We start from the raw sequence: 21,863 nt of genomic DNA, 5'->3' as shown, positions 1-21,863 counted from the left end.
ACTCCCTTTTATAAAAGGCTGAAAGTCAGGACAAGGGCTAGAAATACTGTGACCAAGTTTGAGTTCAGTTTGATAACCACAGATGCCAAGACACTGCTCTTCCCTCATTCCCCAAGTCACTGGAAAAATTCATGAATACACTTATAAAGGAGCAGAAGGGAAAAGGCAGTCATAGAAGCTGAGTACTTGAACAGAGTGATAGAGATAAGCACACACATGCATGCAAGCACACACACACAGACACAGACACACAGACACGGAAAGTTACTTATCAACACCCAAAATTGTGTACCAACTGACATGGAGAATTTTCCACCCTTGCAGTCTTGGATGTGTCATTCAAATTTATCTATGCTTCAGGGAACTGCTTTCTGATCTTTTATTTACTGCTGCCAAAGAAGAAAATGATCTTTAGAGACCCTCTCATGAGTGACCTGGGGGTTGCCTCCTGACCACTTCTGCATGCCCCACATCAGTACACTCCAAGAAACTTCATGGGTAGTCACTAGGTATAATTATAGGCTGGCTTTGCCCAGAGATGGAGTAGCTGGCTTTTCTCTGTGCTATGTCTAGGTAGCACACTTTTGATCCTAGTCAGAAAAACAAAGAGGGACCTTAGTCACATGTACTCCCATAAAATTGCAGAATTTCAAATCTTGAAGGGAGCTCACAGGCCATTTAGTGCAACATTTACCGGGACAGGAATCTCTTACTAAAATTTCCCAATAAGGAGTCAATTCAGCTCCTGCCTGAAAACCTACAAAGAGGGGGAACTCAGTACTTTTTGAAATAAGCTACCATACATTTGGATAATTCTAGTTGTTAGGAACATTTTTATCACAATATTGCACCCCCAACTTCCACCGTAAATTCCTAGTTCAATTATTCCCATTGGGGCCAAGCAAAACAAGTCTCCAATAGCTTAAAATCTACTGCCACAGAGAGAGAGCATAATATAGCAGAAAGAATGCTGGATTCACTGTCAATGGATCTGGGTTTAAATCTTACCCATCACTTACTCCATTTGTAGTAGCTTGGACAAGTCATTTAACATTGTTGAACCTCAGTTTCCTATCTATAAAATGAGGAGCCCAGACTGGATGGCATCTGAGGTTCCTTCCACCCCTGAATCTGTGATCCCAATGAGATTACAGATGGAAAACACTTGCAGATCTTAAAATACTAGATAAATGTTAGCTGTTGCTGTCACAGTGTCTAGAATATAATAAAGGCTTAATAAACCCTTGTTCCTCCCCCCACCCCACCCTTTCCATTACTATTACTATTACAAGGGCACCAGAGCACTAGGTCTTGTGTGATATGATCTATTTGGATCCCGGCTCAGACACTCACTAGGCAAATCCAAGCTCAGGACTTTGGGGAAATGGGAAGATGGATGTCTGTCTTTGTGCTTTTGGGAAGAGAAAGTTCTGCACTCCCATAACTTCTTCCAGCCTCATCAGAGTTTAGTCACCACAGGAGGAAAGTGATTTCTAACAGTTGATTGCCTCTCTTGGGTCAACTATTAGGGCATGAGAAGATGTCGTGATGTATTGTGATAGCCAACATCATGATGCCTGAGGTTTCATCACACTTGAAATTCAGGAGAAACCAAGAAATATTAGAATTGGACCTTTGCACAAAGCTTTCCCTGACTGCTTCAGCCCACACTGCTTCAATGTCAGACGTGCATTTCCTCTTCTCTTCTCCCTCTGGATCCCTTCCAGGCTCAGCTCAGGTATAACCTTTTAAAGGAAACTTTTCCTTGGCCCTCACGTTTGTATTGTTTTCTCTAGCCTTGAATTATATTCAATTTACTTATCTGCATATATAGGGTCATAGAATTGGAAGGGTCCTCAGAGATAATCTAGCCCAACAATCTCCTTTAACAGCTAAGGAAACTGAGGATCAGAAAAAGTGAAGTTAATTGTCCAAGGTAACACAGAAAGAAAGGGGGTAGTTAGAAGTCTAACTATGTTATACCTGCCCAATAGAATGTAAACCCCACAGAGGGACTCTTTAAACTTGGTCTTTGCATCCCCTTCATCTAGCAAAGTCCATTACATGTTGTGGCTGTTCAGTCATGTCTAACTCTACATGACTTAGGCAAAAGTTATCCTATCTTCTTGCGAAAGATAATGGATTGGTTTGCCATTTCCTTCTCCAGTGTGTCTCCCATGTTATGGGGGGGGGGGGTGGGGGGAGTTTGGGCAAATAGTGCTTAAGTGTCTTGCCCAGAATCACATGGCTACCAACTATCTGATGCCACATTAGAACTCAAATCTTCTTGACTCCAGGTCCAGGGCTCTGTCCATTGTATCATCCAGCTGACCCCACCTTATGCAAGGCAGGTGCTTAATAAATCTTTGCTGAATTGAATCTAGTTGTTTAAACTATTCATTTGGCATTAATTATGTATTGTCTCAAGTTGTTAAAATACCTACTGTAGGCATCACCTATTTCCAGCAGGATATAGGTTCTTTACAGTTACAGTCTATATCTTAAATGAGATCATGCATGTGAAAGCAATTTGTAAACAGTAAAGCAATATGCAGTATGACATAATAGCAGAATTATTCTATTGTGCCTCTCTGTCTCCCCCATAGCTCCTAGCACAATGACTTGCATATATACGTTTAATGAATTTAAATAATTATTTAAACAAAAAATAAAGGGCATCTTAGCCTTTTTTATACCCACATCATTTTTTTCTCCTTTGTCCCACCAGACTTTTTTTCAAGAAACAAAACAGGTTGGTCTTAACTAGGACCAGCTTACCAAGTCTCTGACCTGGAATGCTGAAAGTTAAAGGGAGTTGACAGTGATACTCCTTCAGCAGAAGGAATTAATGGAGTTTATCCTATAGTTAGCAAATAAAAATTAACTATTTTAATGAGCTCTTTGCTGGCCTTGTGAAAGGCCTCTTCAGCAGCAGTCACCCCATCAGGGTCCCAGTCATCATGACTTTGATCCTACAAAATCTAGCAAGGTTCAAGTAGTGATCCAGGAAGCCAAACCACACAGAAGTGTATATGTGCTGGGATGGCGAGGAGGGAAAAGAAGCTAGAATTTGCTTTAGAGAATGCAGAATAGTAGTATAATCAAAAATGACTTCAAAAGGGGAATGAGTTCAAAGAGTCTCCAATGAAATACACGTAAATTCTTTCTGCCTGACAAATTGGGGAAATATTTGGCCAAAGGCAAGGAAAAATAGACGCAAAAAAGGTTTTTTAAATGGTAGCATGAAGTAGTCCGAACATTATGTTGGGTTGAACATTATAGAAACTGGGTAGTAGACGTGACCTTTCCACTGTTCTACTTTTGACCCTAGCGATCTCTGAACTCTTGCCAACTCAGCCCAAAGCTGCCTCTCCTTAATACCTGGTCAGAAACTACCCCATGTGCATCCACAGGATTGCCTCTTCCATAGGACCTTAAGTTCCTGGAGGACATAGATGTGGTCATTTAATTGTATTCCCCTAGTGCTCAATGCAGTATTGAACATTTTGTAGTGCATTCGATAAATACTTGTTGAACTGAATTGGATCGAACCGTTTCTATTCAAAATGTGAGTAGAAACACATTAAAACAGGCTTCTTTTCCCTTCAAAGCACAATTAGCTATTGGCATGAGTGCTAACAACTGAACTCCATCTCAGGGAGTAAAATGAATGCCTTTCTCTGAAGGGAAAAGAAAAAAACAACAATAACAACAAGGTTTTGGACTCGATGAGTGATTTTGAGAAGATGTAATCATTATTATCCACAACACACATTTATTGAAAGTCTGCTACGTGCCAGCCACTGCATGATGGCCCAAGGGCACCAAAGGGCATCGGACATGAATCAGTAGCCCACGGTCCTACACCACCAGCCCTGGGCAGTGATTCAGGGAGGCAGCAGAAACAGGCAATAGCTCATTAGCAGATGCCAAAGGAGACCTTAAGCTCAAAGACATGGAATTAGTCCATCGATTATCACGGGTAGAGAGCTGGAGGGAGTTCAGGGATAATTGAGAGTCCCAGAGAAGTAAAACTATAAAGAGCCTATCTACCTATTTATCTGCACACACATAGAATATACATAATAAATATATACGTGAGATATAAATATGTACTATATACTAATATTACTACTAGACTAAATAGCAGAGAAGCAACTAGATGGCTCAGTGGATAGAACACTGGGCCTGAAGTCAGGAAGGCCCAAGTTCAAATCTGGCCTCAGATACTTACTAGCTGTGTGATGCCAGGCAAGTCACTTAACCTCTGTTTGCCCTAACCTCCTAGAGAAGGAAATGGGAAACCACTCCAGTGTCTTTGCCAAGAAAATGCCATGGAGAGCATGGTCCATGGAGTCACAAAGAGTTGGACCCTACTGAATGATTCGACAACAATATAACAGCACAGACAGAATCTGAACACAGGTGCTCTGATATTAGAGTCAATGTTACCATGTTGCCAAACCATCACTAAGACAAAGTAATGACCCACACTATTGCTTCCAGACAAGCCAAGTCAACAAGCATTTACTAAGTTATCTATTAGGCGTGCCAAAGCATTGTGCTAAGCCCTGGAAGTTGAAAAAAAAAAAAAAAGGCAAAAGCTAAAAGCCCCCAAGGAATTCACATTCTAATGGGACATTTCTTGAATTGTATATTTCCTTTTACATGACTTAGTTTTCTTTTCAAATTTTCCCCAGTTGTTCATTTCATCTGTGCAAAAAAACCAGGGACTAGGATGTACACAGTGTGATTTGGTGAGTTGTCTCTCCGAGACCTCTTGGGCAATAGCTCTGGATATGACCTCTGCCCTAGTGTGGTTGGGGAAACAGAATGCATATATAAAAAGACCACCAGTAATTCTGGCTTTTGTTTACTCACTTTTCAGTCATGTTTGACTGTTTGTGAACCCATTTGAGATTTTCTTGGCAAAGATATTCGAGTGGTTTGCCATTTCCTTCTCTAGTTCATTTTACAGATGAAGAAACTGAGGCAAACAGAGTTAAGTGAGTTGGCCAGAGTCACACAGGTAGTAAGTGTCCCAGGAAGCTGAGTCTTCCTGACTCCAGGCTATTCACCATTCTATTTACCACATCACCTAGCTGCCCCAACAGTCAACAACATAAGGTAGTAGATGCTTAGTGCCAAGTGAGTCATGTGAACTCCGTAAAGTCAATATACAAAACAGTTGCTTTCCTAGATGTTTACCATGTTTGTCATCACTTGGCTGAGGTATAGAACACAAGAGTGTCCATGAACTTAGAGATGATCGTTTTTCTAATGAGGAAATTAAAGGTCATCATAGTTAAATAGCTTGCAGTAGAAAAGCTGGATAATCACTCATACATCTTAAGTAACTACTCCTTTGATTGTATATAAGTCATGTCCTGGTCACATGTGGCTCTGACAGCTTTGTGCCCATACATGTACACTAAAATGTGTCTTCTCCACAGCATTGCAGAGAAGAAAGGACACCAGATTTGAACTCAGCAGAACTGGGTTCAGATCCTACCACTTACTACTACTCATGCTACTAACTATATTTACTCATGCTACATACTAGCTGTGTGACTTTGGTCATTAAATGAAGGAGTTGGACTCCATGTTCTCTAAGGCTGCTCTGGTTCTAAAGTCATTATTCTAGGATGATTTCCCATTTGGTTTCAGCTAAGTTATTTGGGCTTACACCACAAAAATAAGGTCATCAACCACTAGCTTCCTAGGAATGTCATGAGAATGAGGCAGAAAGTCCCTTTCCATCACCAAGAGACTTTCATGTACCCCAAATGTCATTAATACTTACCTAAAGACAAATCATATATTAAGAATTAATATAATCCACTTTTGTGATAGGTAGCTAGCATATTGCAATTATATCATGCCTAATAAGAAAGCCAGATTTCTAGACTTTTACATGGCTTTTATCTACAAATATTAGCTTTAAAGCTAAGCTGCTTGCTCTCAATCTTTCGTGCATTTAATGTTTAATTAAAAAGCTCCTGACACTCATTCTCGGCTGCCCTCTAAAAATTTGTTCTAAAAGTGCATTCTTTGTACTGCCACCACAATTCTTTCCTTCCTAGATATTTTCAGGAATTTCACCTACCAAATAAATCAAGCTTTAAAAAATTGATTTCTTGGGGTTTTAGGGAAGGCAGAATGTTCCTCTTGGCTGAGGCGTGGACTTGAAATAAAATGGGCTTATTCTAATTTTAGGTCCAACAGTCAGTCACCAAGTAAGTATCTCAAGCTATCATACTTTCTGTTACATTGGTTTCTACATCTGGAAAAAATAGGATATTTATAGAATAGTGTATGTTGGTCTTGCACTTAGCTGTGAAATGGGCTGCTGTAACTAGTTCTATCCCAGAGATGGGGAGACAGAGGATTCCAAAGGTTAAAGGACTCCACTAAGGTCACAAAGCATGTCTGTAATAGAGCCAGGATAAAAAATGATCTTCTACTGTTTCCAGGAGAAGGGAAAACTCCCTTCTCCAGCCTGAGGAAGGGTGAGAAGCATGAAGCATTCCAACTCAGAAGCTTATAACACCAATCTCACAAATAGCTTGACCCAAGCAGAATGTCACAATCTTGCTTGAAATATTGCGAGGCACATGATATGAAACTGAATTTTAGCAGAGTCTCAGAATCGGTCCTTTTTCCAGGGATGACTGCATAGTTGCTTCAGATAGAAAGTAATTCTCTCCCAAAGGAGAAGCCAAATGAAAGAATAGAAAATAATGTCATTTGTTAAGAATATATCCTTAGATATGCATTGGGCATTAGATAGCTAGAACATATGTGACATCAGAGAAACTTTGCTCAGATGGCATAGATTAAATAGTCTCTAATATTCTGCCATCCTATGATGCCTGTTAGTCAGTCCCCAACTCATCACGTTTCATACCAAGAGCATAAAAGTACCAAATAATATGTCTAATTATTTGCCCAAGAGTAATAAACTCCTGCAAATATGTCTTCTGTCCCTATGTTCCTTTGTTCAAGCATATGCTTGATTTATAGTCACAATATTAAGCAGAGCTGGTGGAATTCAAATCCATTCATTTTTCTGGGCCCATACCTATTTCAACCAAGTTTCCTTCCTTTCTCACCTGGGACACAGGGGATAGATCTTTGGGCCCAGAGTAGGAAGACTTGAATTCCAATAGAATCTCAGACTCCTACTGGCCATGTGACCTTGAGCAGGTTTGCTTGCTTCAGATTCTTCAACTGTAAAACAGGGATAATAAAAGCAGCTTCCTCCAAAGGGTTATTCTGAGGATCAAATGAGATAATATGTGTGAAGTGCTTAGCACTGTACTTGGTACATAGAAGATACTATGAAAATGTTAGCTGTTGTTATTATTGTGCATATCATATACTTTGCTCAGTCTAGTCAATTTAGTGAAACTAGATTGTTCTATAAATTAAGGGGATTATTTTTTAAATGAATTTATTTTTAGTTTATAACATTTAGTTCTACAAGCTTTTGAGTTTTAAATTTTCTCTCCACTCCTTCTCCCCTCCCCAAGATAACATGCAATCTGATATAGGCTCTACATATACATCCATATGACACATATTTTCACATTAGTCATGTTGTAAAGAAGAATTATAACCAGTGGAAAGAACCACAAAAAAGAAGAAACAAAACAAAACAAAAAAAGAGAGAGCAAATATAATGCTTCAATCTGCCTTCGGACTCTGTAATTCTTTCTCTGGATGTGGATAGTATTTTCCATCAGGAGCCTTTTGGAGCTGTCTTAGAACCTTGCATTGCTGAGAAGAACCAAGTCTATCAAAGACAGTCATCTCACAATGTGGCTGTAACTGTGTGCAGTGTTCTTCTAGCTCTGCTCCCCTCACTCAGCATCGGTTCATGCAAGTTTTTTCAGGTTTTTCTGAAGTCCACCTACTTATCATTTCTTATAGCACAATAGTATTCCATTACATTCATATACCACAATTTGTTCAGCCATTCCTCAATTGATGGGCACCAAGAGGGTTAATTTAGATGGCCATAAGGTCTCATCCAACTCTAACATTCTATGAGTCAATGAGTATAACTGATTGGTCTTCCATTAATTAGTTAGTGGTTTCATTCCTGAAATTCAGGTATGGACCACTTTGTTCAATGATCTCCAGTGGCTCCCTATTACCTCTGGGATCAAACAGAAACGCACCTTCTTTGTCATTTAAAGCTCTTCACAACCCAGCTCCATACTTCTTCCAAAGCCTTATTACTCTCCACCGAACCCCTTCATGCCTTCTTATGTTCCAAAGTAGTCTTCTTTCTGTTTCACATACAACTTTCTATTTCCTGGGTCCATGCCCAGAATACACATCCTTCTCATCGCTGACTCTTAAAATCTCCAGGTTTCTTAAAAAGTTCAGCTCAAACACAACCTCCAGCAGGAGACTCTTCCTGATCCTCACCCCCAGATGCTAGTTTCCTCTACTTGAAATGAGCTAGTTTTCACTTGGTGTGTATTTTGTATGTACTTATCTGTGTATGTGGTGTTTCTTCAAATAGAATGAGTATTCTCCCAAAGCAGGAACAGCTTGATTTCTTTCTTTGTATCCCCAGTTAGCATAGCATCTTGCCTGTATGTTTTTGATGTTCTATAATCATTTCAGTACTGTCCGACTCTTTGTGAAACCACTTGAGATTTTCTTGGTAAAGATACTGGAGCAGTTTGCCATTTCCTTCTGTAGTTCACTTTATAGATGAGGAAACTGAGGCAAACAGGGTTAAGTGACTTGCCCAGGATCACACACTTAGTATCTGAGGCCAGATTTGAACTCACAAAGAGGAATCTTCCTGACTCCAGGCCTGGCACTCTATCTACTCTAGCACCTAGCTGCCCTATCTTGCCTATAGCAGGTGCTTCGTAAATGCTTGCTAGCTGATTATTGTTAATCAATTGACTACTTTCACCATTTGTTTCATCATCATGCCACCGTAGCCTAAGTGAGGGCAAATGGGGAGAAGATACACATGAGTATTGAGTTTTCTGAGAAAATAATGAACCTATCTGAATCCTGGACAGACAATTATTGGCATGGCAGAGGCCAAAGTTGTTGCTTGGTAATGTTACAAGGAAGTAAAATAAGCCAAGGGCACAAGTAATTCAAAAGTGTTGATCAAGCAACACACAGAGCCAGGGGTACTTGATCCAATGCATTTTCTAGACAGAATGACAATGATGTTGTCCAGTTTCACTGGCTACATGACAGACTCAAATGTTTTCTCCCCCTCCAGGCCAAAAGACAACCTGAGAATTGCAGGCAGAAACTTCAAGTCATGTCGGCTTTCTTGTTAGCAAGGGGCCTGCAATTTAGACTTGGAGTGGTTCCTCAGGTTCAACCTAACACCCCGCTCCCTCTTTCCATGCCTGGGCTGGGAAGTTCAATAAAAAATCAAGTTGTATCTCATGAGGGAGATGTTGTGTCTGTTGGCGATGTAGCGTTAAGATGTGGATCCGAAGCTTATATTGAATAAAAGTAAGTGGTCTTTATTGGTGGGGAAGAATGTAAATGAGGGGGTAAGAGGCCTTATTTTCTGGAAGGTTGTTTCACATCAAGAAAGCCACAGTATAGTCAAACAATCCTCATAGCCCTGGTTCAATATTGCTTTCTAGATGTGATCAAAAGCATTCTAGAAAGCCAGCAGTTGGCAGCTGCAAATTGCATGGTGGGTGGCCGAGAGGTGCAGCTGTCCATTACAGAGGCAGAGAAAAATGGATCTTACCAGGGAATTAACTAACTTTGTGTTCCATACCCTATTCCCTACATAGTAAAACTAGCATTTCTATAGTACCTACTATATGCTAGGCGCTGTGCTAAGGACTGGGCAAATATTATCTCATTTGATCTTCACAACAAATCTAGGAGGTAGGTATTGTTGTTGTCCTCATTTTACAGATGAGGAAACTGAGGCAGATGTTAAGTTATACAGCTAGTGTCTGAGGCTGGATTTGAACTCGGATCTTCCTGATTCCAGGCCCAATGCTCAAAAGCACTGGTGTATATACGTGTATGGGTGGATGGATAAGTAAGACATGGTGATGACGATGAATTACAAGTTTAAATTCCTGTTTTGCTTGGGAATGACCACCAAACTGCTAGGCTGTCTGAAATAAATAATAATGGCTAATATTTATATATCACTATATGTTTTACATAAATAAGTGCATTGCTTGTGTTGCACTTGTTAATTCATTTGCTTCTCACAACAATTTTGTGATGTGGGTACAATTATTATGTCCATTTTACAGATGAGGAAGCTGAGAGATATCAAGGTTAAGTGACTTGCCCAGTATTGAATAGTTACCATGTGTCTATGGAAGGATTTCAACAAAACTTTTCCTGATTTCAAATGTATCCACTGCTTCACCTGTGTTTTTATTGGCTCAGTGTAATGAAGTCCCAGAATGGGAAGGTGTGGAAACTTCGTCAGATGGTTTGACATCTCATCAGCAACTTACAGTTTTAGAAAGTTGTTTAGGGCACTCAGAGGGCAGTTAGGTGGAGCAGTGGATAGAGCACTGGACTTGGGATCAAGAAGACTCATCTTTATGAGTTCAAATTCAGTCTCAGAAACTAGCTATGTGACCCTGGTCAAGTCTTTGTTTGCCTCAGCGACCTTATCTGTAAAATGAGCTGTAGAAGGAAATGGCAAACCACTCCAGTATCTTTGTCAAGAAAACCTCAAATGGGGTTCGCAAAGAGTTGGACGCAACTGAAATAGCAATAACAACTCAGAGTTTTAATGACTCAACCAGGGTCACAAAGTTAAGATGTGTCAGAAGCAGGACAGAAACCCAGGTCCTTCAGACTTCAAGACTGTAAGTTTATCCACTATGCCATGTTGCCTCTCAAATGCATACATTCACATCTTCAATTTACTCTCTTGAAGAAAGAGGTAACTTCTAAATCTGTCAGATTTTTGTTCATAATCCAGTGTTTTTCTCTTTATAGCTGAATATCTAGAACTATCCAGACATTAGAAACCCTCTACACCCATCAGGCTCCCCCCTTTTTTTTTTTGATTACAGACTTACATGTTTAGACAAAATAGGCCCTTAGAGTTTAACTTTGAACTTATGAGAGGGGACAGTGAAATATCACTGAAGTTATCTCCATTAGCTCGTCAAGAAATCTGATTTTTGTGCAGCATATCCTTCAAAGAATGCTACAGGATTATAGATTTGGGGATGGAAAAGTCTTACAGAGGCTGTTGACCCTAACCTCCATCTTTTTCATTTTTAAACAGATAAGGAAACTGAAATTTAGAGAGAGAAACCTACTTGTCTAAGGTCACATAGGCAGGAAATGGAAGAAGGAGAATCTAAACCTAGATCTTTGGATTTCAAATTCAGTGCTCTTTACCATGATGCCTCCAAGAAGCTGTGCAATATAACCTCATTAACTTTTATTTATTGTCTGTGTTTCAGAAAATATCTTCCAAAGCATTACCAGGGAGAAGGAAGCATTTTCAAAGTTCAGGAAGTTGTCAATTTCATTGAAAATTCATCTCTTAAGTCCCTGCTTAAGGGCTGCTGGGTGGCAGAGGAATCAGGAAGATCTGAGTTCAGATCTAGCCTCATATACATATTAGCTGTGTGACCCTAGAGAAGACATCTAACATCTGCCTACCTCAGTTTCCTCAACTCTAAAATGGGGATAATAAAATGAGATCATTGTAAAGCACTTAACACAGTATCTGGAACATAGTATGTGTTATGTAAATGCTTGTCATAATCACCGTTATTATCTTTGCTGTTGTTGCTTTTACTCTGTCCAAGCCATTGTATCAAGTACTTAATGAATGAAAATGAAAGAAAAAAAATTAAGTGCTTAAAATGGGTTAGGTACCCTACTGAGTGCTGAGGTTCAACCAACCAATCATTTAACAAATATTTATTAAGTGCTTATTATGTTTCAGGCACTGAGGATACAAAGACACAAGTGAAAAAATCTTTGCCCTCAAGGAACTTATATTCTAATGTGAACATGCACAGAAGTGTTTACATAATTTAGGAGAGTTAGCTTGGCTTCATATGATGAGAGAGTTAGCCTTGGGCACTGGAAGACCTGGGTTCAAATACTGCCTCCAACACCTCTGTTGGTCATGTAAGTTTCTTACTGAGAGTTCCCTATGCCAATCAAATCTTAGATCTAGTCCAACACAGTCTCAGTCTCTGGCTCCTATAAAATATATGCAAAATGAATGAGAGGGATTTGAGGGAAAGAGTACAGGAGAAGCTAGGAGGGGAGTCACAGGATCATAGAGTTAGATCTAGAACTGACCTTGGAGGGCATCTGACCAAATTCCTTCATTTTAGAGATGAGGAATCTGAGGTCTTAGAGAACCAACTTGTCCAGTATCACAGCTAGTTAATGCCTGAGGTTATCCCAGTAATTCTTCATTCTAGGTCCAACACTCTCCCCATTCTACTACTCTTGGGTGGAGCCCTGAAGGAAACTAGGAATTCCAAAAAGTAAAGGAGAAGAAGGTGGCTACTCCATTCTCCAGGAACAACCTTAAGATAATCCTTAACCAGGACACAAATTTCAGGGCTGAAAATTGTGCCTAGGTTGGAAACCTTGTTAGTATCAGAGTCAAAAAGAGAATGTCAGAGGAGACAGTGCAGAGATGTGGGTTTGGATCCAGACAAGGGTGCTAGTTCCGTAAAGAGTTTCCCCAACTTGCATCACTCAACTTCTGTCAAACCCTAATGCTGAGGTACACGTGAATATTATGCCAGGCTGTGTGCAGGTGACCCTGCCATCCATACCTTGATAATTTGACTATAGCAATTTCCTGGAAATGGATATTACTTAGCAGGAGGGGCACAGGATCTGTTTATTTTGGGGGTGGGGTTACTTTTGATTTAAATCTATCTTTTCACCCTAGTTTGTGAAGGAGTGAGAAAGAGTGGAAGATATGAAACTGAGGCTGTTGGTTGGTCAGTCAGATGGCTAACTTTGTTCCGTTACACAGAGGGTGCCCCCAAATCTTATCAGCTGTCTTATAATTGCACCATTAGTCACAAGGAGAATTAGTTTCTCATTGCAAATGTATCTTCATATCAGGGAAAATGTTTCACAACCCATGACCTACTAATGAGATGACCTATTTTTCTCCCTCTCTTTTCTACCCTTTTCTTCTGTCCTCTCCCTTTACCATCCCTCATTACTATGGAGGCCATCAGAAACTCATTCATGGCTCTCTGTCCCCTTTCTAGCATTAGTATAAATAAGGGATTATTGTTAGTCATAGAAAGAACATCATAACAGATTAGGGTATGGGTTGGAGTCTCAGAAGAATGTCTACATTGACGTCATTAGTATTGGGAAATACAGCATGGACTTGTGGAAAGGGAATCTCCTTGTAAAGTGAGAAGTCTTCCTTTGCCTTTGCCATTTATTACAAAAGCTGCTTAATTTATATCGACTAATTATTCAATCAATTGGCAGACAATTGTTAAATGACTGCTTTGTATTAGGCATTGGCACAAAGAAGGAAATACTCCCTGTTCCCAAAGAGTTTCCACTTTAATGAGGGTGAGAGCACGGACAGATAAAAATATATACAGCACAAATACAGAGTAAATAAAATAAATGAATACAAACTCGTTGACTATGATGTTGCTCGAGAGGGAGGACATGAAAAGTTTCAGGAATCAGGAAAGGTTTCAAGGAGACAGTGGTATTTCAGCTGTACTCATCAACTAGCCTCTGAAGGCATATCAACACGACAGCTTAAACAAATATTTGGGGAAATGGTGACATTGCTAATGAGCTGCTAGCTAGTGAAGGGGAAGGAGCACCAGCCCTGGAGTCAGGAGGATCTGAGTTTCAATCCAGCCTCAAACATTTGCTAACTGTGTGACATTGGCAAGTCACTTAATCTTGTTTGCCTCAGTTCCTCATCTGTAAAATGAGATGGAGAAGCAAAGGGCAAATCACTCCAGTATCTGTCAAGAAAACCCCAAATGTGGTCAAGAAAAGTGGAACATGACTGAAACAACTTAACAAAAACAAAGAAGTTGCTCATTCAGTGGTCATTTAAATACCCCAAACACTCCCCTCCCACTCCCTCCAAAGATTAAGGCAGGATACAACACTAAAATCAGTTTGACTTGTCTTTCCTCAGGTCTGAATTTCTCCTTCTAAGAATGACTAGTGGCTAAAAAATGATTGGCAGGTGTGATAAATCCTCTTGAGACAGCAATTTGTAAATGGAAGTAGAAGCCATGTCAATGTAATGTCTAACCTTTAGTACCCTTAAGCAACATCTCAGTAACCTTGTTTTATTACTCCAACCATCCAAGATTTCATCATCAAGGAGCCTTCCATTGCTAGCTGAGCAGCAAAGGCATCCTTAAAGAGAGAGAGGAGGTGGCATATGCCAGGCAAGCCAAACCAAACCACTACTGTCATCTTTATCACCACATATCCTAGAATGCCTAGTTCAAATGCCTTGGGAACCCAAGCCACCCAATCAAGCCCCTGCAGCCATCATCTGGGAAAGCAATCCATGTAGAGAAGGTGCCAGCCACCCTTACCAACTGACAATCAATTAAAAAGCAAATAAGACAACTTATTTCACTTCTAGTAAGACGCCCTAAGGGAAAGCTTGGTTTCATGTTCCAGGCAAGTCAAATTATCATTATCCCTTCAACAACTGCCTCTTTTAAAACCCCAATGGAGACAACTCAGAATCCTGAATCCAATAACTTTGGGAATAGCAGTGCCCTACAGACCATCAGTCCTGCTCTTAGGCTAGGCCCCATAGCCATCAATGAGGGGAGTATCCTAGTCACCACAAACACGAACTACAGACCAAGTGCCACTAATAGGAAGGAAAGCCATACTCCAATAGTACCAGCACTTCTCACCAGTGACCCTACTTCCATCCCAGCTCTCATAACCTAGGAAGCAATACCCACAGGGATATGACCCAGAAATCGCTTCTGAGGTGATATAGCCATACCTATCGAATCCTAGAAAAGAAAGTTCTTGCCCCCAAAGTCCTTGGCACTGTCAGATGGTTCACCATCAGAAACCGGCATGATTTCATCGGTGGAAATGACGTCAAATAACCATCTGCTTTCCCAATGCATCTTAAGAACCAGAGGGCCTTTCCATTTGACTTATGGCTAAACCTTCTGTATGTGTTGTGTCTCACATGGGAATGTGAGCTCCTTTAGAGCAGGAACTTTCTTATTTTTCTGTACTTTGCACATAATAAACACTTAGTAAGTGCTTTTAATTAATTAATTCATGTATTCATGTCACATACTACTTCATTGAGAAAGATAGTTTAATGGAATTGAAAACCTTAAAAAAAAAACTTTGACTATTAAAGATGGGGAAAAGGACTGGACCTGAGATTTAACTGATAAGAGAAAATTCCCTCTGCCAATGCAAATAAGTACCTTCTCTGTAACTTACAGAGCCAGAAAGTTGCCTAGACAACTGACAGGTTAAGCAACTTGCCAAGGGTCATCTAGCCAATCTGTGTCAGAGGTCACAACTGAACACATCTTCCTGATTCACTATCAAGTACCCAAGTTCAATGGTGATTTACCCTTCCTGATTCTTTGGGCTTGACAACTGAAGTGGACACCAAGGATGGAGCATCACTGACTTCACATTTTCAGGGTGAAGCTTAGTGCCCCCAAAATGGGGGAAAAGGCTGCTCCTGACAGTGTTGTTGTGGCTATGGCATACATCGACTAACTAAAATAAATTTGGACCAAAGAGGTTCAGTTAATGGTTTTGTGAAAACCAAGTTAATGATGGACATGACTTTGGCTAAACTCCAAGTATAAAATCAATCAACAACTAAGTATTTCTTGAGGACCTGTTAAGTATTCAGCACTATGCTAAGTGCCCTAAGACTGGAGCCCTTTGCATAAAAGTTCATAATTTTATAAACATCTCTGGTGTTCTGGCTCTCAAAGATAAGATCCCATAGGGTGGGGTGTCTGTTTCAGGTGTGAAATCAGCATTCTGCTCAGCAGGCAGCTCCCAATTAATATGGAATGTGTTCTCTAAGACTGTTCATAAAGTGGTTGTTTTTGTAATGCCTCACTCTTTACACTTGAAATTCAGAGGTTTCATTTGATCATATAATGAGAGCTGGAAAAGACCTTAAAGGTCATCTAGTCCAAAAGCCTCATTTGTCAGATGAGGAAAAAGTTCAGACAGGTTAAGAGACTACTTTGTCATGCAGAAAGGAAGTGGAGAGCTAGGATTTGAACCCAGGTCTTTTGACTCCATATTGATCGAGTGCTCCTTCCACAGCCCCACTACAATGGTACAAGTGATGGTTAAACCATAATTATAACCACAGGTAAGCCCATAACAGCTAAAACAGGAAAGCAGAGCATTAAGTTCCCCCCACCCCAACCCCAACCCACTGAGTCTGAGCTTCTCTGAAAAAATTGTATGGCACTGACCTTAATAATGAACAGTAGCCAAGGTGCTTGATTTGATCCGCTGACACCACCCTCTTTTCTGTTCCTCACACAATACACTCCATCTCCCAACTCTGTTATCACTGGCTGGCCCCCAGGCCTGAAACTCTCTCTTTCATTTCCACCTCTTGACTTTCCTCACTTCCTTCAAGGCTCAGCTCAAGTCTTGCCTTCTATAAAAAGCCCTAAGGTGGCTAGGTGGTGTAGTGAATAGGGCTCAGGGCTTGGGGCCAGGAAGACCTGAGTTCAAATCCAATCTGAGACATTGTGTGATTCCAGGCAAGTTACCTAGTTTCCCCATATGCCAAATGGGGATTATAACAGCATTGACCTCCCAGGGCTGTTCTGAGGGTAAAATGAGACAATAATTACAAAGCCCTTAGCACAAAGTGGGTGCTGTATTAATGTTAGCTATCATTTCTTAGTCTTGGGGTCTTCCTTCTTATATGATATCCAATTTACCCTTTATATATTTTATTTGCATAGTTTTACCTAATACATGAGGAACTCCTGAAGAGCAGGAATTTTTGGTTACCTTTTTTGGGGGGAGAAGTGGGACTTTCTTCTTATTTCTTGTGTATGTAAATATTTATTGCCTTGCTTTGCCTCCAGAAAGCCTATAGATCCCTTTTCAGAGTGATGTTTTAAAAATATAAAGTAAAATACACAGGATTACAAAGGAAACGGATTATACAGAAATACAGTTATCAGAACAACACACACGCACACATACACACACAGAGTTCACAGAATCCAGTTTAAGAATCTATATAGAAGAAAAATTCAAGGGCTGAGGAGAAAACTCTTTGGGTGGCTCTCACAGCATCAAGAAGGGATAGTTTCAGAAGAAGAGACATCATTATTGGGAAAAGATTCATAAGTAAAAGAGGGTATCCATATCAGAGTAGGGAAGGGTTTTCGTACTGATTTATGAGGTCTTATCTGCACCTGGAGGAGAAGTGAGGCTGGTGACCTGCACAGGCCTCCTTCAATCCAAACAAAGTCAAGTGCAAGTCATGTCATTATTTCTCTGATGGCATGGTCTTCTTCGGCAATGAAGGACGAACATGATGAGGTCTTAATAAATAACACATTTGTAAGCAAAGACCTCCCTGTATTTGACCTTCTAATTATACTTTTATTTGATTTTTTTCTTCAAGAAAAAAGTTAAGCACCTATCAGTTGAAAAGATTACTTATCTCTGTAATCAGCCAAGATCAAATAGTGGACCAATGCAAATGATAGGCACTTGAAAGGAGGATGCTGGGAAAAGGACAAGGCAGCAGGAACTATATGAAACTGTAAATATTAGAGACTTCTAACCTTTCTTTTTTTCTAAGCAAATGGCAAGTTCTCCAATAAGGTCATTAATCAGAAATGTCTAAAAATAAAGGCCCCAAATCCCAGAGGTATCCATCTTATGTAGCAACTGAAATGTTACCTCTTCAAGATGAACTTTTTTCAGCTAAAGTCTCAGGAAAAAAATATTCTCTAAGTTAGTCCCTCATGAAGCAGCAGATCCTGGTCTGTTTCATATAATCCTTCCTAATCAGTGAGCATCTTCTCGGCCTCCCTCCCACACTGGCAGACATCTCTATCCAGTAGAAACTAATCTGTACTGAGGAGCTGGACCACTTCTGTGTACTGTAACTTACATGGGACTGGAACAGAGCAATTATGTGATTTCTTTGTTTACTTTTCATGAACATATCCTTTACATCCGATATCTGACAAATAAAGACATAGTCCCAAGTCTCTATTGAATCAAAAAAGATAAGAATAAAGTGCTTAGCACCATGCCTGGCACACAGTAACTGCTCTATGTGAGTTTATTATGGTTGCTGTTGTTAACGTTGTTATTACTGGATTGCTTTCTTCAAAAACCACTGAAATTTGTGCACTGTTGGCTTCTCAGTCAAGATGCAACCCATCTGTTACACACACAGTAGAGGAAGATCTCTGCATATATTCTTTTGCTTCCCCCCCTTCTCTTGCATTATAAACTATAAAAGGAAAACAAATGACACGATGGGACAAAAAAGTACAAACAGACTCATATCAAATGCTGGAAAGGGGACAGATGGATGAGGTATAGATGTCATTTGAAAGACTCAAAATAATGGCTCTATTATCATTACATCTTCTTCAACATCAACATTTTGTCTATTTTTGAAACATTCTCTTCATGAGGTATAGGCATAGTCCTATTCATATAAGAAACATTCTTTTTATTTTTTCCCTAAACAGTTTTCATTTATAACTACTGTAAGAATGGTTTTTGAAAGTCCTAGATTTCATAATCTTCTTAGTTTGAGTAAATGCTGCTTCCTTGGCTTTGACCTCATTTCAGTTCCCAGACTCTGTCAATAAAATTAGTGTCAGAAACCGAGATTTTGACCATCTTTCATTCCTAAAGATAAACAGATGAAGAAATCAACTTGGCAATGTAACACCATAGCCAACTTAAAGGGCCCTTCCCAGGCGTACCCTGGAGAAAGTCTACATCTTATTAAATCTTGTTTGAATGAATGAAAAGTATTTATTATTTACCCTCTGCAAAGCACTGGGGATATAAATACAAAAACAAGATAGTCATTGCCCTCAAGGAGCTTATATTTTCATAGAAAAAACAACATATAGGGGAATATTGGGTAGAGGAAGAAGTTGCTGTGTGGGAACTGACAACGATAGGAAATGAAAGCAGGTAAATAAAAGATGCCAAAAGAGAATGGTCCATTAACACATCCTTTCCAGAGTCACTGGTAATGGTGATTTCATTATTGTTCTCAAAGAAAGAAATAGAAAGTGGGGGACAAGCAAAGGGTAGCAGGATAAAAAATATCCATGATCTAGTGCCTGGTACACTTAATAAATACTTCGCTGATCTACTGATCTCTTTAGCCTATCTATCTATCTATCTATCTATCTATCTATCTATCTATCTATCTATCTGTCTGTCTGTCTGTCTGTCTGTCTGTCTGTCTGTCTGTCTGTCTGTCTGTCTATCTATCTATCATCTATCTATCTACCTCTGTCTCTCTATATATCCATGCATCCATCTATCCATGGTGAAGTTTCATGGTCCCAGGGAATATAGAGTCTAATGGCTTAGCTCCTCCCAAACATGGTTTCTGGTGATTCTATTTGAGAAGAGTTAACAGGAGAGATAGGACAATCAAAACTCAGCTTCTCATGATGAAAAAAAAATCATGCAGCTACCTATCTGATGAAATTCCATCTTTTTCATATTCTGATACACAGCCATCATCAGAAGGAAGTTCACAGAACTAACACCACTGATGTTTCTTGCAATTCACTAAACTGCACCAGTGTTTGATGATATTGGGTCAGAGAGACTAGGTCATTTTTAGGTCCTTTCAAGTCCTTCTCTTTTAGTAACAAAGTAGGCAATCTCCATAACTGTATAACTCTCTATATACTTGTTAATTGATCATTCAAGAGATACCAAAACAATGACTGAAGATTCATTCTCATTTTGTTGCCAATTTATTTTCTCTTTGCAGTGTTTGGGATGGGAAGGGATAGTAGATTAACCTTTATCTTGGAATTCTCTGTGCTATGACCTATATAGAATTGAATTATATTAGGAAGGTAGAGAAAATTCATGGATTGCCATAAACATAAGGAAGATGTGAGGAAGGCTTATGATATATTTGAAGGAGCACCTATGATTAATTTATGGGAAGGCATAAATGAGATGGGTTGTGACCTGTATTACTGGAGTGCACGTCTAAATCAGTAATCCTTTGGATTACTGAGGGATGGGGAAAATTCAAGAGTCCCTTTTAAAGATGGTCTTACGTGAAAGAGAATGCCCATCTACTGTCACAAAGCCAGGTCACTGCTGTTGACTGATTGCCAAGATAAGGTATCTGACAATTTGAGATTTTGACAAAGGGGTTAGTCTATGATGTGTATGTGAGCAAGGAATCCAGGTGAGAAGGACCATGTAAGTACAAGATTAGAAGTGTTGACTAAATGAAAGTCAATAGAAAGAACATGGACTCAGAAATTAGAGGGCCCAGGTTCAAATCCTGATTCTTGCTACCTGCATAATTTTGAGCAAGTTATTTATCTTCCCTGGGCCTCAGATGCCTTTCTCATATAAATGAGAAGGTTGAATCAGATGACACTTGAAGTCTGAACTACTTCTCAGGTTCTGATCCCCTGAGCTTTTGCTAGAAAATCATCCCTTAACAGGAGAGAGGCATTGGGAAAACGCTACAACAGGTTTTCAACTGAAGGTCCCCAAAACAGTCAGATTCAACAGGGGGTGAGATGGATGCTGAGGAACCTGCCAGGGCTGAGTAGAGAATTTGGAAATTCAAAGAACACTATAAGCAAGTCTTGTCCTTTACAGAGCTAATGGGCATTAGCTGGCATATCTCTCACATGCACGCACACACGCACACCACCCCCTCTTTCCCTCCCCCCCCCACAAAACACCACCTTAAAACCTCTACACACCTTTTTCTGCCCTTTCTGACTTTTAAAAACTTCCAAATTTGTTACCAAGTTTTTCAGGATGCCCATGGAGGCAATGTGTTTATTCAGAGAAAACAAAATGGCTGAATTAGAGCAGTCAGTTAATAACTAATAATTAATAATTGACTGGTGTTAAAAATAATACCTTGCTTCAGCTGAACCATTTTCCTTCATCCTATACTACTTTTTCACCTTTCGAGCATGTAGGCACATTCTAAATTTTATTGACCTTTATCGACGATCATCACTTGCTAAGGTATAACCGCTTTTATAGTAAGGTAATTCTTTTTGACACCTTTGCTTGACAGCTGTGACCTTAAGCCCATCTAAAGTAGAAGCCAGAGAACAATAGCTAAGAATTCCCAGTTCTGAAAGGGATATATGAAAATAGTCAAGTTCTTCCCACCTGTACCTGTAGCCACGATGAATGTGGAACCATCATAGATAAATGGGAAGCTTAGGATTATATTTAAAGTAACTTTATTTTAATGAAAACAATAGACAGTATTTATAGAGGGCTTGAAGGTTTGAAAAACACTTTCTGTTTATCTCATTTGATCTTCCCAACAACTCTGGGAGGCAGGTGCTATTGTTACACTCCTTTCATAGAAACTGAGGCTTTTAGGTGACTTGCTTGAGATCTGTTATGGTTCAGTCATTTTTCAATCATGTCCAACTCTATGCAACACCATTTTTGTTACTGTTTTTGTGGCAAAGATAATGGAATGGTTTACTATTTCTTTCTCTTGCTCATCTTACAGATGGAGAAACTGAGGCAAACAGGGTTAAGTGAATTGCCCAGGGTCCCATAGTTAGTAAGTGTCCGAGGCCGGATATGAACATAGATTTCCTGACTCCAGATCTGGC

The 21,863-nt window shown here is 39.7% G+C and overlaps 1 protein-coding gene across 2 annotated transcripts in view; it reads right to left on the bottom strand.

Moving 5' to 3' along the window:
* The window catches only part of SLC24A3 (solute carrier family 24 member 3), a 769,449-nt gene that overhangs the window by 453,691 nt on the left and 293,895 nt on the right, over positions 1-21,863 (bottom strand). The window lies entirely within an intron of this gene.

Source organism: Notamacropus eugenii, chromosome 1, assembly GCF_028372415.1.
Source record: "Notamacropus eugenii isolate mMacEug1 chromosome 1, mMacEug1.pri_v2, whole genome shotgun sequence".
NCBI classification, from domain to species: domain Eukaryota; kingdom Metazoa; phylum Chordata; class Mammalia; order Diprotodontia; family Macropodidae; genus Notamacropus; species Notamacropus eugenii.
This window is presented reverse-complemented; position numbering and strand designations above follow the sequence as displayed.